Source organism: Dasypus novemcinctus, chromosome 15 (genome assembly GCF_030445035.2).
Source record: "Dasypus novemcinctus isolate mDasNov1 chromosome 15, mDasNov1.1.hap2, whole genome shotgun sequence".
In the NCBI taxonomy this organism is placed as follows: Eukaryota; Metazoa; Chordata; class Mammalia; order Cingulata; family Dasypodidae; genus Dasypus; species Dasypus novemcinctus.
Window position 1 is genome coordinate 49,500,937 of NC_080687.1, and position 12,316 is coordinate 49,513,252.

The 12,316-nt window shown below is 35.8% G+C and overlaps 1 pseudogene; it reads right to left on the bottom strand.

Annotated features, from left to right (window-relative positions):
- Window positions 1-8,175: 8,175 nt before the first annotated feature.
- LOC131273497 (putative ribosome-binding factor A, mitochondrial pseudogene) lies at window positions 8,176-9,108 on the bottom strand (annotated as a pseudogene).
- Window positions 9,109-12,316: the final 3,208 nt, after the last annotated feature.

The following is a 12,316-nucleotide window of genomic DNA, read 5'->3' on the forward strand; positions in this document are numbered from 1 at the left end:
CTATTTTTAAAAATCTTGAGGTGCTTCCATTTACCTAATTCAAGAAACCATTGTCCAATGTAAGATCCTGAAGATACTTCTCTACATTATCTTCTAGGAGTTTTATAGTCCTGGTTCTTTTATTTAGGTCTTTGATCCATTAAAAGTTAGTTTTTGTATAAGGTCTGATAAAAGATAGGGATCCTCTTTCATTCTTTTTAAAATGGATATCCAATTCTCCCAGTACCATTTGTTGAAGAGACTATCCTTTCCCAATTGAGTGTACATTGCAGCCTTGTCAAATTCAATTGCTGATGAATGTGAGGGTCTTTTTATGAATTCTCAATTTGATTCCAATTTTTATCATGTCTATCTTTGTGCCAATAGCATGCTGTTTTGAACAAGGAAGACTTTTTACTATGCTTCAAATTCAGGAAATATGAGTCCTCCAGTTTCATGCTTCCTTTTGAAGGTTTTTCGGCTTTTCACAGCATCTTACACTTCTATATAAATCTGATCATTCATTTTTCCATTTATGCATAGTAAGCTGTTGGAATTTTGACTGGGATTGCAATGAATCTGTAAATCATTTTGGATAGAACTGACATCTTAATATTTAAGATTCCAATGCATGAAAACAAAATGTCTTTCAATTTATTTAAGTCTCTGGTTTTTTAAGCAATGTTTTGTAGTTTTCTGTGTAAGAGTGATTTACATTGTTGATTAAATTTACTCTTAGATATTTACTTTTTCTTGTTGCTATTGTAAACCTAATTTTTAAAATTTCCTCCTCAGATTGTTCTTTACTATTGTGTAGAATCATGACTGATTTTTGCACATTTATCTGTGCCTTGCTACTTTGCTGAATTTATTAGCTCTAGTAACTTTGTTGCAGATTTTTTGCAACTTTCTAGATATAGGAGCATGTCATCTACAAAAAGTGAAAATTTTATTTCTTGCTTTTCAATTTTGATGCCACTTATTTCTGTTTCTTGCCTAACTGCTTTGGCAAGGACTTCCACTACAATATTGAATAATAGTTGTGGTGGTGGGGAAGTTATTTTTTTGTTACAGATTTTAGAGGCAATACTTAAGTCTTTACTGAATAGGATGCTAACTATAGGTTCTTCATATATGTCCTTTGTAATGTTGCATTCCTTGGATAAAACCCACTAGATCAAGGTGCATAATTCCTTTAGTGTGCTCTTGCTTCTTTTTACAAGCATTTTGTGGAGGACTTTGCATCTATATTCATAAGAGAAATTGGTATGCGATTTTCTTTTCAGGCAGTATCTTTACTTCGCTTTGTATTATGGTAATGGCATCATAGAATGACTTAGGTAGAGTACCACCTCTTCAATTTTTTTTGGAAGAGTTTGAGTAAGATTGGTATAAATTATTCTTAGAATAATTGGTACAATTACCCTATGAAGCCATCTTGTCCTAGGTTTTTCTTTGTGGGAGAATTTGGAAGACTGATACAATTTCTTTATTTGTAATTTTTCTGCTGACAACTTCTAATCCTTCTAATGTTACTGTAGGTTGTTGTGTTCTTAGGCATTTATCCATTTCATCTAGGTTATCCAACTTGTTGTCATGCTGTTGCTCATAGTATCCTCTCTTGATCCTCATTTTTTATTTCTGTGGGGTCAGTAATAATGTTCCCCCTTATTTCTGATTTTATCAATTTGTGATGACCAATTGATTTTAACAAGGTTGCCTAGTCCACTCAATGGGGAAAGTATAGTTCTTCAACAAATGGTGCTATGAAAGCTGGATGTCCATAAGCAAAGGAGTTAGGGTGGATGGCCACTTCATAACAAATAGAAAAATAAGCTCAAAAATTATTAAATAACAAAATATAAAAACACAACTATAGAACTCCTATAAGTAAACATAGGAAAGCATCACCAAGACATTTTGTTATGAAATGTTTACTTAGACTTTACAACAAAAGTATGAGCAACAAAAGATAATTTAGATAGATCTTCAGCAAAATTAAAACTTTTCTGCATAAGTGGAATTCATCATGAAAGTAAGAAATGACCTAAAATGGAGGACATTATTTTGAAATCATATACCCTATAAGGATGTAATATCAGAAAATGTAAAGAAATCCTACAAGAAAATAAAACATGACAAGCAAGTCATTTAAAAAAATGGTCTAAAATTTGAATATACATTTCTCTAATGAAGATATGTAAATGTTTGAAAAGTACATGGAAACTTCTCAACATCATACCCATTAAGGAAATGCAAACCAAAACAATGAGATACTTTTTCACACCCACTAGAATGCCTAATCTTTAAAAGAAAGGAAAATAAGAAGTATTATAGAGTCCATGGAGAGACAGATACATTTGCACATTGTTTGTGGGAATGTAAAATGGTGCAGCCTTTGTAGAAAAGAGTTGACTTTTCCTCATAAAGTTAAGATTAGTGTTATTATTTGTTCTGACAATACCACTCTTGCAGGTATATTCCCAAAAGAATTGAAAGTAGAAAAGAGAATGAATATTTGCACACTGATGTTGATAAGAGCATTAAACATAATTTTCTAAACACAGAATAACCTAAGCATCCATCAACAAATGACTGGGTAAATATAATATGTATATAATAAGTATAATATTTACTGAGGAAATATTATATACATACAATACAATTTTATTCAGCTGTTTAAAGAAACAAATTTCTGATGTATGCAACAACATTGAAGACATCATGTTGAGTGAAATAAATGATGCACAAAAGGACAAATATTGTGTGGTCTCACTGATATGAATGATATAATTAGAATAAGCAAATATATAGAGTCAGAAAATAGAATACAAATTACTGTTTTCTGGAGTAGGATTTGAAAATAGGGAGTTAATACTTCAAAAGGAAGTACAGACTGCCTTTTTGTGGTGATGGGAAGCTAATGTATGGATAATGATGATGGTAGCACAACATTGTGAATGTAATTAACACCACTGAATTATATATTGGAATATGGTCAAAGGGGGAAATTTTAGGTTTCACATATGCTACAAAAATAAAAATTAAAAAAAAATCATAGCACTATACAACACAAACAATGAACTTTGATGTGAACTACCAACTATAGTGAATAGTACAGTTGTAGTAGTATTCTGTCATAACTGTAACAAGGTTACCATACCAAAGTGTTAATAACAGGAAAAATTGTATGTGTGAGGGAAGGTGAATGGGAACTCTGTTTTATTCATGATTATTTTGTAAACTACAACTTCTCTAATTTAACAACAACAAATCTTTATGTGGTCATCTCTTTAATTTTTTCACCAATACTATTATTTGCAAAGTTAACTTTGTATTTTCACTACATAGTATATATATGTCTATTTATTAATTCTCAAATTCTATGTCAATTTCCTGAGAAAATCTACTAGTTCAACTTACTGTATGAACCAACATTTTAACCAGATTTTCATGTTTTCATTTTTATTTGTTTTTACGATAGTTATCATTTTGTCATTTAACAAATGTATGCAATTTTCTCTCACTCTAAAATTATACATAAAATCTCAACTCAGGTTTTCCTATTTCATTCCAATATCTCATATCTTTTATTTATTTTTATTGTTTAACTCTTCACATAAATAATAAATTTATATCTAATTGTTTAACATAACTATGAGAGGATATGCTTTAAAAAATCTTGGTCTGGGAAGTGGGTGTTGTTCAAGTGATAGGGCTTCCACTAACCATATGGGAGGATCCAGGTTCAATCCCTGGGGTCTCCTGGTGAAAAAGAAGAGGAGAAAGTGTGCCTGCATGGTGAGCTGGTGCCCATGTTGTGCGCCAAGTGCCTGTATGGTGAGCTGAGTGCCCACTTGGTGAGCCGAATGTCTGCACAGTGAGCCAAGTGCCCACGTGAGTGCCCATGTGGCAAGCCAATTACCCATTGGTGAGCCATGCCTGCACGGTGAGCTGAGTGCGTATGGAGAGCCAGTGCCCACACAAATGAGTCATGCAGCAAGACGATGATGCAACAAAAGAAAGACAAAGGTGAGAGTCAAGGTGACGCACAGCAGAAACCAGGAAAGCAGGTGGCATGGGTAAAAGGGAGCCTCTCTCCACATAGAGGTCTCCAGAATTGAACCCCAGTGAATCCTAGAGGAAAAAAAACAAGAAGAGAAGGCAAAAAGAGAAATAGATACAGAAGATCACACAGCGAATGGACACAGCAAAAACAGCAGTGTAGGGGAAGGAGGAGGGGGAAAGAAAGGAAAAAAATCTTGATCATAGTCCTGTGGTTATACAGTAAGATATTTATTAATCCATCAATCACTGTTATCCAAATTATTCACTAATAATTATGGCAGACCTATACCCAATACCTATTCTGCTAAATATTATAGAGCATGTGATCTTCACAGGATATGGTTCCCAGAATTTCATGCTAACTCATTTCTGCATGGGCTTGCCCTGCGTGTGGAACTTTGGGAGTTTAGATGATAAGAGGATCAAAGAAGTGGTCCCTCCTCTCTGTATTAGTCAACCAAAGGGGTGTTGATACAAAATACCAGAAACTGGTTGGTTTTTATAAAGGATATTTATTTGGGGTAGGAGCGTACAGATATCAGGCCATAAAGCATAAGTTACTTCCCTCACCAAGTCTATTTTCACATGTTGGAGCAAGATGGCTGCCAACATCTGTGAGGGTTCAGGTTTCCTGGGTTCCTCTCTTCCCAGGGCTTGCTTCTTTCCTGGCTTAGGGTTCCTTTCTTCCCAGGCTTCCAGTTTAAGGCTGCAGCATCAAACTCTAAAATCAAAATTCCAACATCAAAAACCCTCCTACTCTGTCCTTTGCCATTGCTTTTATCTGTGAGTCCCCACCAACCAAGAGGTGGGGAATGAACAACCTACTGGCACAAGATTTTTATCTGATTACTTAATCATGTAAACCTTTAAATCCAATCTAATTTAATACGCCCTTATTTCTTTTTGGAATTCATCAATAATATCAAACTACTACACTCTCCATTTGGTATATTTGTTCTAGCTCTCTTGTAGCATATTTCTGTGGTTTCAGCTTTGGCCATTTGGCCCTGTCATACAATCTCTTCCTTTGTACTAGTTTGAGGGATGGTGACTTACTACTATTACTAATATTTAATCTACATCACTATCTATGTTTTCCCTCTCAGCTCTTCCATGATCTATGTAGCCAATTATCTATATTAAGTCCTCTGTTTAAAGTACCTATAGTCATTCATTTTTTTCTGTTTTTATCCTAACTGGAACAAGAATCCTCATTTAGAATATTACTTTTCCCCATATTTTTCTGAGGAAATGGATATCTTTTAACTGAAAAATCAGTAAAATAATATGGTCCATCATAACTCAACAGGTTTACACTGAAAAGTAAACCCAGGTTTATGAAATCTTAATTCTTTAAGCACTTTTGAGAGCATAAACTAAAATTTGTTCATTTAAAAAATAACTCAATTTTATTGATACATAGTAATAAAACATACAATACATCCAAAATGTAGAATCAATGGTACTTGTTATAGTCACATAATTGTGTTTATTACTTCAATCACTATTAGAGCATTTTTATTATTTCAATAATAATAATAAACATAAAACAAAGAAATAAACAAGAAAATTTTTTCTCCTCTCAATCACTCTATGCTTCCCGCACTATACACAGCTGTTGTTTCTGACTAGTCTATCCAAAGTGTATAATAAATGGCTTTTGGTATATTTACAATGTTGTACATTCATCATATCAAAATTCTTAGAACAATTTCATTACTCTCTAAAAAGAAAGACTCCGTACTCTTTAGCATTCCTTCCTCAGACCTACATAACCACCAATCTCATTTCATCTTTATAAATTGATTTATATTTACATTTTTTATAAATGTAATCATGAAAAATGTAGTACTCTATGTCTGGTCTCCTTCACTTACTATAAAGTTGTGGGTTTTTTTGTCTGATATTAACATTGTGTAGTATTAACTTAGATTTGTTAAGCTTCAAAGAAAAATGATCTTATGTATGCAATTATACCCATATTCATACTTTACATAATGCACCTAGCTCATAATAAGGCAATCATATAGTATTTGTTCTTTTTTCTTCACTCAACATAATGTTCTCCAGGATCATCCAGTTGTGTTTCACAACTTCATTTCTTCTTACCACTGCATGATCTTCCATCATGTGTATATATATACTACGATTTGCTTATACATTCATTGGTTGATAAACCTGGGTTGTTTTCAAATTTTGGCTATCATGACTAAGGCTACCATCAACATCGGTGTGCAGATGTCTGTTTGTGTCACTGCATTTAGTTCTTCTTGGTATAACCTAGCAATGGTGTTGCCAGGTCCCATATCTATATTCAAGTTCCTTAGAAACTGCCAAACAGTCCTCCACAGTGGCTGTACCATTTTACATTCTCATCAACATTGTTAAAATATTCCTATCTCTTCACATCCTTTCCAACATTTACAGTTTTCTGTTTTTTTAAGAGCAGCCAGTTTAATAGGTGTGAAATGATATCTCATTGTAATTTTGATTTGCATTTCCCTAATCACTAGTGATGTTGAGCATTTTCTTCTGTGTTTTTTCACAATTTGTATTTGTTCTTGGACAGCTGTCTTTACAAGTGTTTTGCCCATTTTTTAAAATTGGACACTGTCTTTCTATTGAGTTGTATGGTCTTCTTATATATTATGGATATTAAACCCTTGTCAGATATGTGATTGCCAAATAAAATCTCCCATTGAACCTACTGTCTTTTCACCCTTTTGTGCAAAGAGTTGAACTTTGAGGAGGTCCCATTTATTTCTTTTTCTATGGTTACTCTTGCTTTGGGTGTAAAACACTGCCTACCACATGATCTTGAAGAGATTTTCCTACATATTTCTAGGAGTTTTATGGTTGTTTTTATATTTACATCCTAGATCCATTTTGAGTTAATTTATGTAGAAGGTGTGAAATAGGGGTCTTCTTAATTTCTCTTGGATATGGATATCCAGTTTTCCCAGCACCATTTGTTCAACTGACTGTTCTGGTACCAGCTACTTGTTTTTAACAGCCCTGTCAAAAATCACTTGACTGTAGATGTGAGAGCCAATTTCTGCATTCTTCATTTAGTTCCATTGGTCAATCTGTTGGTCCTTATGCCAGTACCATGCAGTTTTTTAAATCACTGTAGCTAGGTAATATGCTTTAAAGTCAAGAAGAGACTTCCGACTTCCAACCTCATTCTTCTTTGTGAGATATATTTGTCTATCCAGTGCCCCTTACCTTTCCAAATAAATTTGATTAGTGGATTTTTGATTTCTGAAAAAAAAAATACTGCTGGGATTTTTATTGGGATTGCATTGAATCTGTGAATAAGTTGGGTAGAATTGACAACTTAACAATATTTAGTCTTCCAATCCATGAACATGGAATGCCCTCCCATTTATTTAAGACTTCTCTGGCTTTTAGCACCATTTTTCAGTTTTCTAAATACAGGTCCTTTATGTATTTAGTTAATTTTTTTCTATTTATATGATTGTTTTAGTTGCTATTACAAATGGAATTTTTTTTCTAATTTTCTCTTCAGATTGTCATCAATAGTGCATAGGAACACTATTGAATTTTTCATATTAATCTTGTATCCCACCACTTTGCTGAAGTCATCTATTAATTCTAGTAATTACAGTGGATTTTTAAGGATTTTTTAGAAATAGGATCATGTCATCATTTTTTAGAAATAGGATCATAGTGAAAGTTTTACATTCTCCTTTCCTATTTGGACGACTTTTATTTTTTGTCTAGCCTAATTGCTCTAAGTAGAACTAGCACAGTATTGAATAATAATGGGGACAGTGGGCATCCTGGTCTTGTTCCTGATCTCAGCGAGAAAGATTTCAGTCTTTCACCAATGAGTACAATACTAGCTGCAGGATTTTTTTTTGTTTTTGTTTTTTGTTTTGAAACGTAAACTATGGTAACTTTTTAAGCCATAACTGAAGCAAGGGGCCGGGCCCACGGGCGTCAGCCTTACCCCGGACCTCACTGCCCCTTACAAGCGCTCTACCTTGGAGAGACCTCGCACAAGGGTCTCCTGCCCTGTCTCTCCAAACAGGGCCCGGGGCGCGGCAGCGTGGGCAGCCCCCAGCCCACGCCCTCCCCGCTCCGGGCTCACGAGCGAGGGGTGTGTTAGTCCTGCAGGCCCGTGTGGCTCTCCCGGTCCGCGTAGCTCTCCTCCGACCCCCGCAGGAAGTCCCTCGCGGAGCAGTTGCCATGGGGGGGAGGGAGGCGGGCGGCGGGACTGGCTTTTCTCCTCAGCTGCTGCAGTCCCAGCCATGGGCTTTCGGCTGCGAGCCGGTTCTCCTTCTTCCGTCTGTATTCCAGGATTTGCTTATTGAGCACCTTGTGGTCGATTCCGCTCAGGCTTGGGGGCTCAGTGTCGAGACCCGGGGGCTCCCTGAAATCATTTTCTATGAAATCTTCTTTTGTCTCTGGGGGTCCAAAATCAGCAATTGCCAATACGGTCAGTCTCGGCTACAGCTGCATTTTCTTCGTCACGAACATAAACGATAAGCGGCATGTTCCTCAGGGTTCGCTGGGTCATCACAAGATGCCTCAGGCTTGCGGCGCTGCTCTGGAGAATGGCTCCTGTGTGCTGGTTCTGCTCAGCAGGGAGGGTTGTCTTCCAGTACACATGGCAGGCTGAGAAGACTGAAGTCTGTTTCACGTTGGACAGCGCCACGTTCAGGTTCTAGATCTCCTGACTCACTTGGGATGAGCAGAACAGGTCCGCGAGTGCTTTGTGGAGAAGGCCATTCAGGACCCTTAGGCCAAGTGGTCTTCCTTCCTGGTTTTCTTCGGGGTATTCTTCAAAAGGAATTCCAACTTCGACGGTCTGTGAGTTAAGTGAGATCCCAAGGAAGGACCTTCATACCAAAACTTCTTTCGGGTTTTCCAGGCGAACTTCTTGAGCAAGTTCTTGCTGCCACAGAACACAAGCGTGCGGTGGAGGCCCCGGGCACGGCCCGGAAGGAGGCTGCGCCCTGCCTCGCAGTCGCCCAGCAGGGCCCCGCAACCCGCGGGCAGCTGCCAACACGGCGCCCCCAGGCGACGCAGGAGCATCCGGCGAAAGGGCAGCAGACGCGGACCGGACGACGGTGCATCTACTAGCTGTAGGTTTTTCATAAATGCACTTTACCATATTGAGAAATCTTTCTTCTATTCCTATTTTTGGAGTGTTTTTATCAGAAACAGTGCTGTGTTTTGTCAGTTGCCTTTTCTGCATCAATCAAGATGATCATGAGATTTCTCACATTCAATTTATCAATGTGGTTTTGTTACACTAATTGATTTTCTTGTGGGAACCATCTTTGCATATCTGGGATAAAACCCACTTGGACATGGTGTTTAATTTTTTTATTGTGCTTTTCGATTCTGTTTGCAAATATTTTGGTGAAGTTTTTGGGTGTATATGCATTAGAAATATTGGACTGTAATTTTCTTTTATATAGTATCTTTATCTGGTTTTGGTATTAAGATGATGTTGGCATAGAATGAGTATGCTAGTATTCTTTCCTGTTCAAGTTTTTGGAAAGGGTTCAGCAAGATCAGTACTAGTTCATCTTTGAACGATTGGTAGAATTCACCTGGTCCCTGGCTTTTCATGTTTGGGAGGTTTTTGATGTCTATATCAATCTCTTCATTTGTGATTGGTTTATTGAGGTCTCCTATTTCTTCTAAAGTTAGTGTAGATGGTTGGAGAGTTTCTAGGAATTTGTCCATCTCATTTATATTGTCTAGGTCTTTTGGCATACAGTTTTCCATAGTATCCTCTTATGATGTCTCTTATTCCTACAGGGTCAGGGTCAGTGGTAATATCCCCTTCTCATTTCTGATTTTATTTATTTGTTTCTTCTCTCTCTCTCTTTTTCTCTTCTCTCTCTCTCAGTCTAGCTAAAGGCTTGTCAATTTTGTTGATCTTCTCAAAGAACCAACTTTTGGTTTTGGTGATTCTATTTTTTTGTTGATGTTGTTCTCAATTTCATGCATTTCTGCTCTTATCTTTACTATTTCTTTCCTTTGCCTGGTTTGGGATTAGTTTGTTCTTCTTTTTCTTGTTCTTCCAGGTGCAGTTAGATAATCAATTTTAGCTCTTATTTCTTTTTTTAATGTAAGCAGTGAGAGCTATAAATTTCCCTCTCAGCACTGCCTTTGCAGTGTTCCATAGTTTTTCATTTCTTGTGTTCTCATTTTCATTTTTCTCAAGATATTTCCTGAATTCTCTTGAAATTTAATTTTTGGCCTACTAATTATTAAAAAATGTGTTGTTTAATCTCCATATATTTTTAATTTTTTTCTTTTTTCCATCCATTATTGATTTCCAGCTTCATTCCACTATGATCAGAGAAAGTGGTTTGTAAAATATCAATCTTTTTAACTGTATTGAGATTTGGCTTGTGGCCCAGCATTTGGTCTAACTAAGAGAAGTATCCATGTACACTTGATAAGAATGTACATCCTGATATTTTGGGGTTCTATGCTTTATAGGTGACTGTTAGATCTAGATCATTTTTCATATTATTCGAGCTCTCTGTTTCTTTATTTATCCTCTGTTTAGATGTTCTATCCAATACTGAGAGTAGTATATTGAAGTCTCCAACTATCATTGTAATGTTATCTATTTCTCCCTTCAGTTTTTCCTGTGTGTACTTCACGTATCTTGGGGAATGTAGGTTAGGTGCATAAATATTAGAATAGTTATTTCTTGTCATTGAATTGCCCCTTTTATTAATATATAAAGACCTTCTTCATCCCTTATAACCATTTTGCATTGAACATCTATTTGTTCTGATAATAGTATCACTCCTCCAGCTCTTTTTTCAGTTACTATTTGTATGGAATATCTTTTTCCAACCTTTCACTTTTAATCTGGATGTGTACTTTTGTCTAAGGTGAGTCTCTCATAGACAACATATAGATGCCTCACATACATTTTTATCCATTTTATCAGTCTCTGTCTTTTGATCGGGGAGTTCAAGTCATTAACATTCCGTGTTATAAATGTAAAGCCATTACTTTCTGTTGTCATAACATACTATTGTCTATCTCTTTATTCTTTAATTTAGCCTTTCCAATAATCTTCATTTCTTCACTCTTCTCCAAGTCTCTCATCCTTGTTTTTTTTTTTCTTTCAGGCTCCAGCATTCCCTTTAGTATCTCTTGTACTCTGTTTGTTTGTTTTTTTTGTAACATATTCTATAAGTTTTTGTTTGTCTGTGAAGAGCTTGAAATCTTCATTTTTGAAGGACAGCTTTGCCAGATACAGAATTCTTGACTGGCAGTTTTACTCTTTCAATACCTTAAATATATCATACCACTTTCTCTCTCCATGGCTTTGGAAGAGAGGTCAGCATTTAATCATATCATGTTTCCATTATATTTGATGTTTTGCTTTTTTCTTGAGGCTTTCAAAATCTGCTCTTTATCTGATATTTGTCATTCTGAATAGTAAGTGTCTCTTGGTAGGTCTATTGGATTTATTCTTTTCAGAGTGCATGGTCCTTCTTGGATAGTCATATTTATGTCTATCATAAGGATAAGGAAGTTTTCAATCATTATTTCCTCAAATATTCTTCCTGCTCCTTTTCCATATTCTCTTTCTGGGACACGGATGTTGCATACACTTTTGTTCACATTGTCATTCTATTCCCTGAGACTCATTTTCCAATTTTTCCATTCTCTTCTCTTTTTGTTTTCCTGTCTTTTCCAGTTCAGATGTTCTGTCTTTGAAATCACTAATTCTGTCTTTAAGCAAATCAAATCTGCAGTTATGTACCTCTAATGGATTTTTAATCTCATCGATCATGTCTTTCACTCACATAAGGTCTATTTTTTTTTTTTTGTGGACTTTCAAGTTGTTCTTTTTGCTCATGCCGTATCTTCTTAATATCTTTATCTCTTTAGTCATATTTTCTTTAAATTCTTTGAAGTGATTTAGGAGATTTGTGTGATTATCATTGATTGATTGTCTTAAAACCATATCTCTTTGGGATATCCTGTTTGTTCCTTTTCCTTGACCATCTCTTCCTACCTCCTAGTATAGCTTCTAATTTTTTCCTGATGTCTAGATATCTGATGTGTTAGTGAATTTACTTTGATGGTCAATTTCTCTCTCCTGCCAATTGTTATTAGTTTTTTCACAGTTCTTCTTTAATATTTTGTTCAACTTATCCTAAGTCTTTAAGATTTCCTGGCTTACGTTATCAAACTACTGCCAAGGACGCACTAGTGGGTTGCAGACCTTCTCCTTAGGGTGGGGTAAAGTGATCTA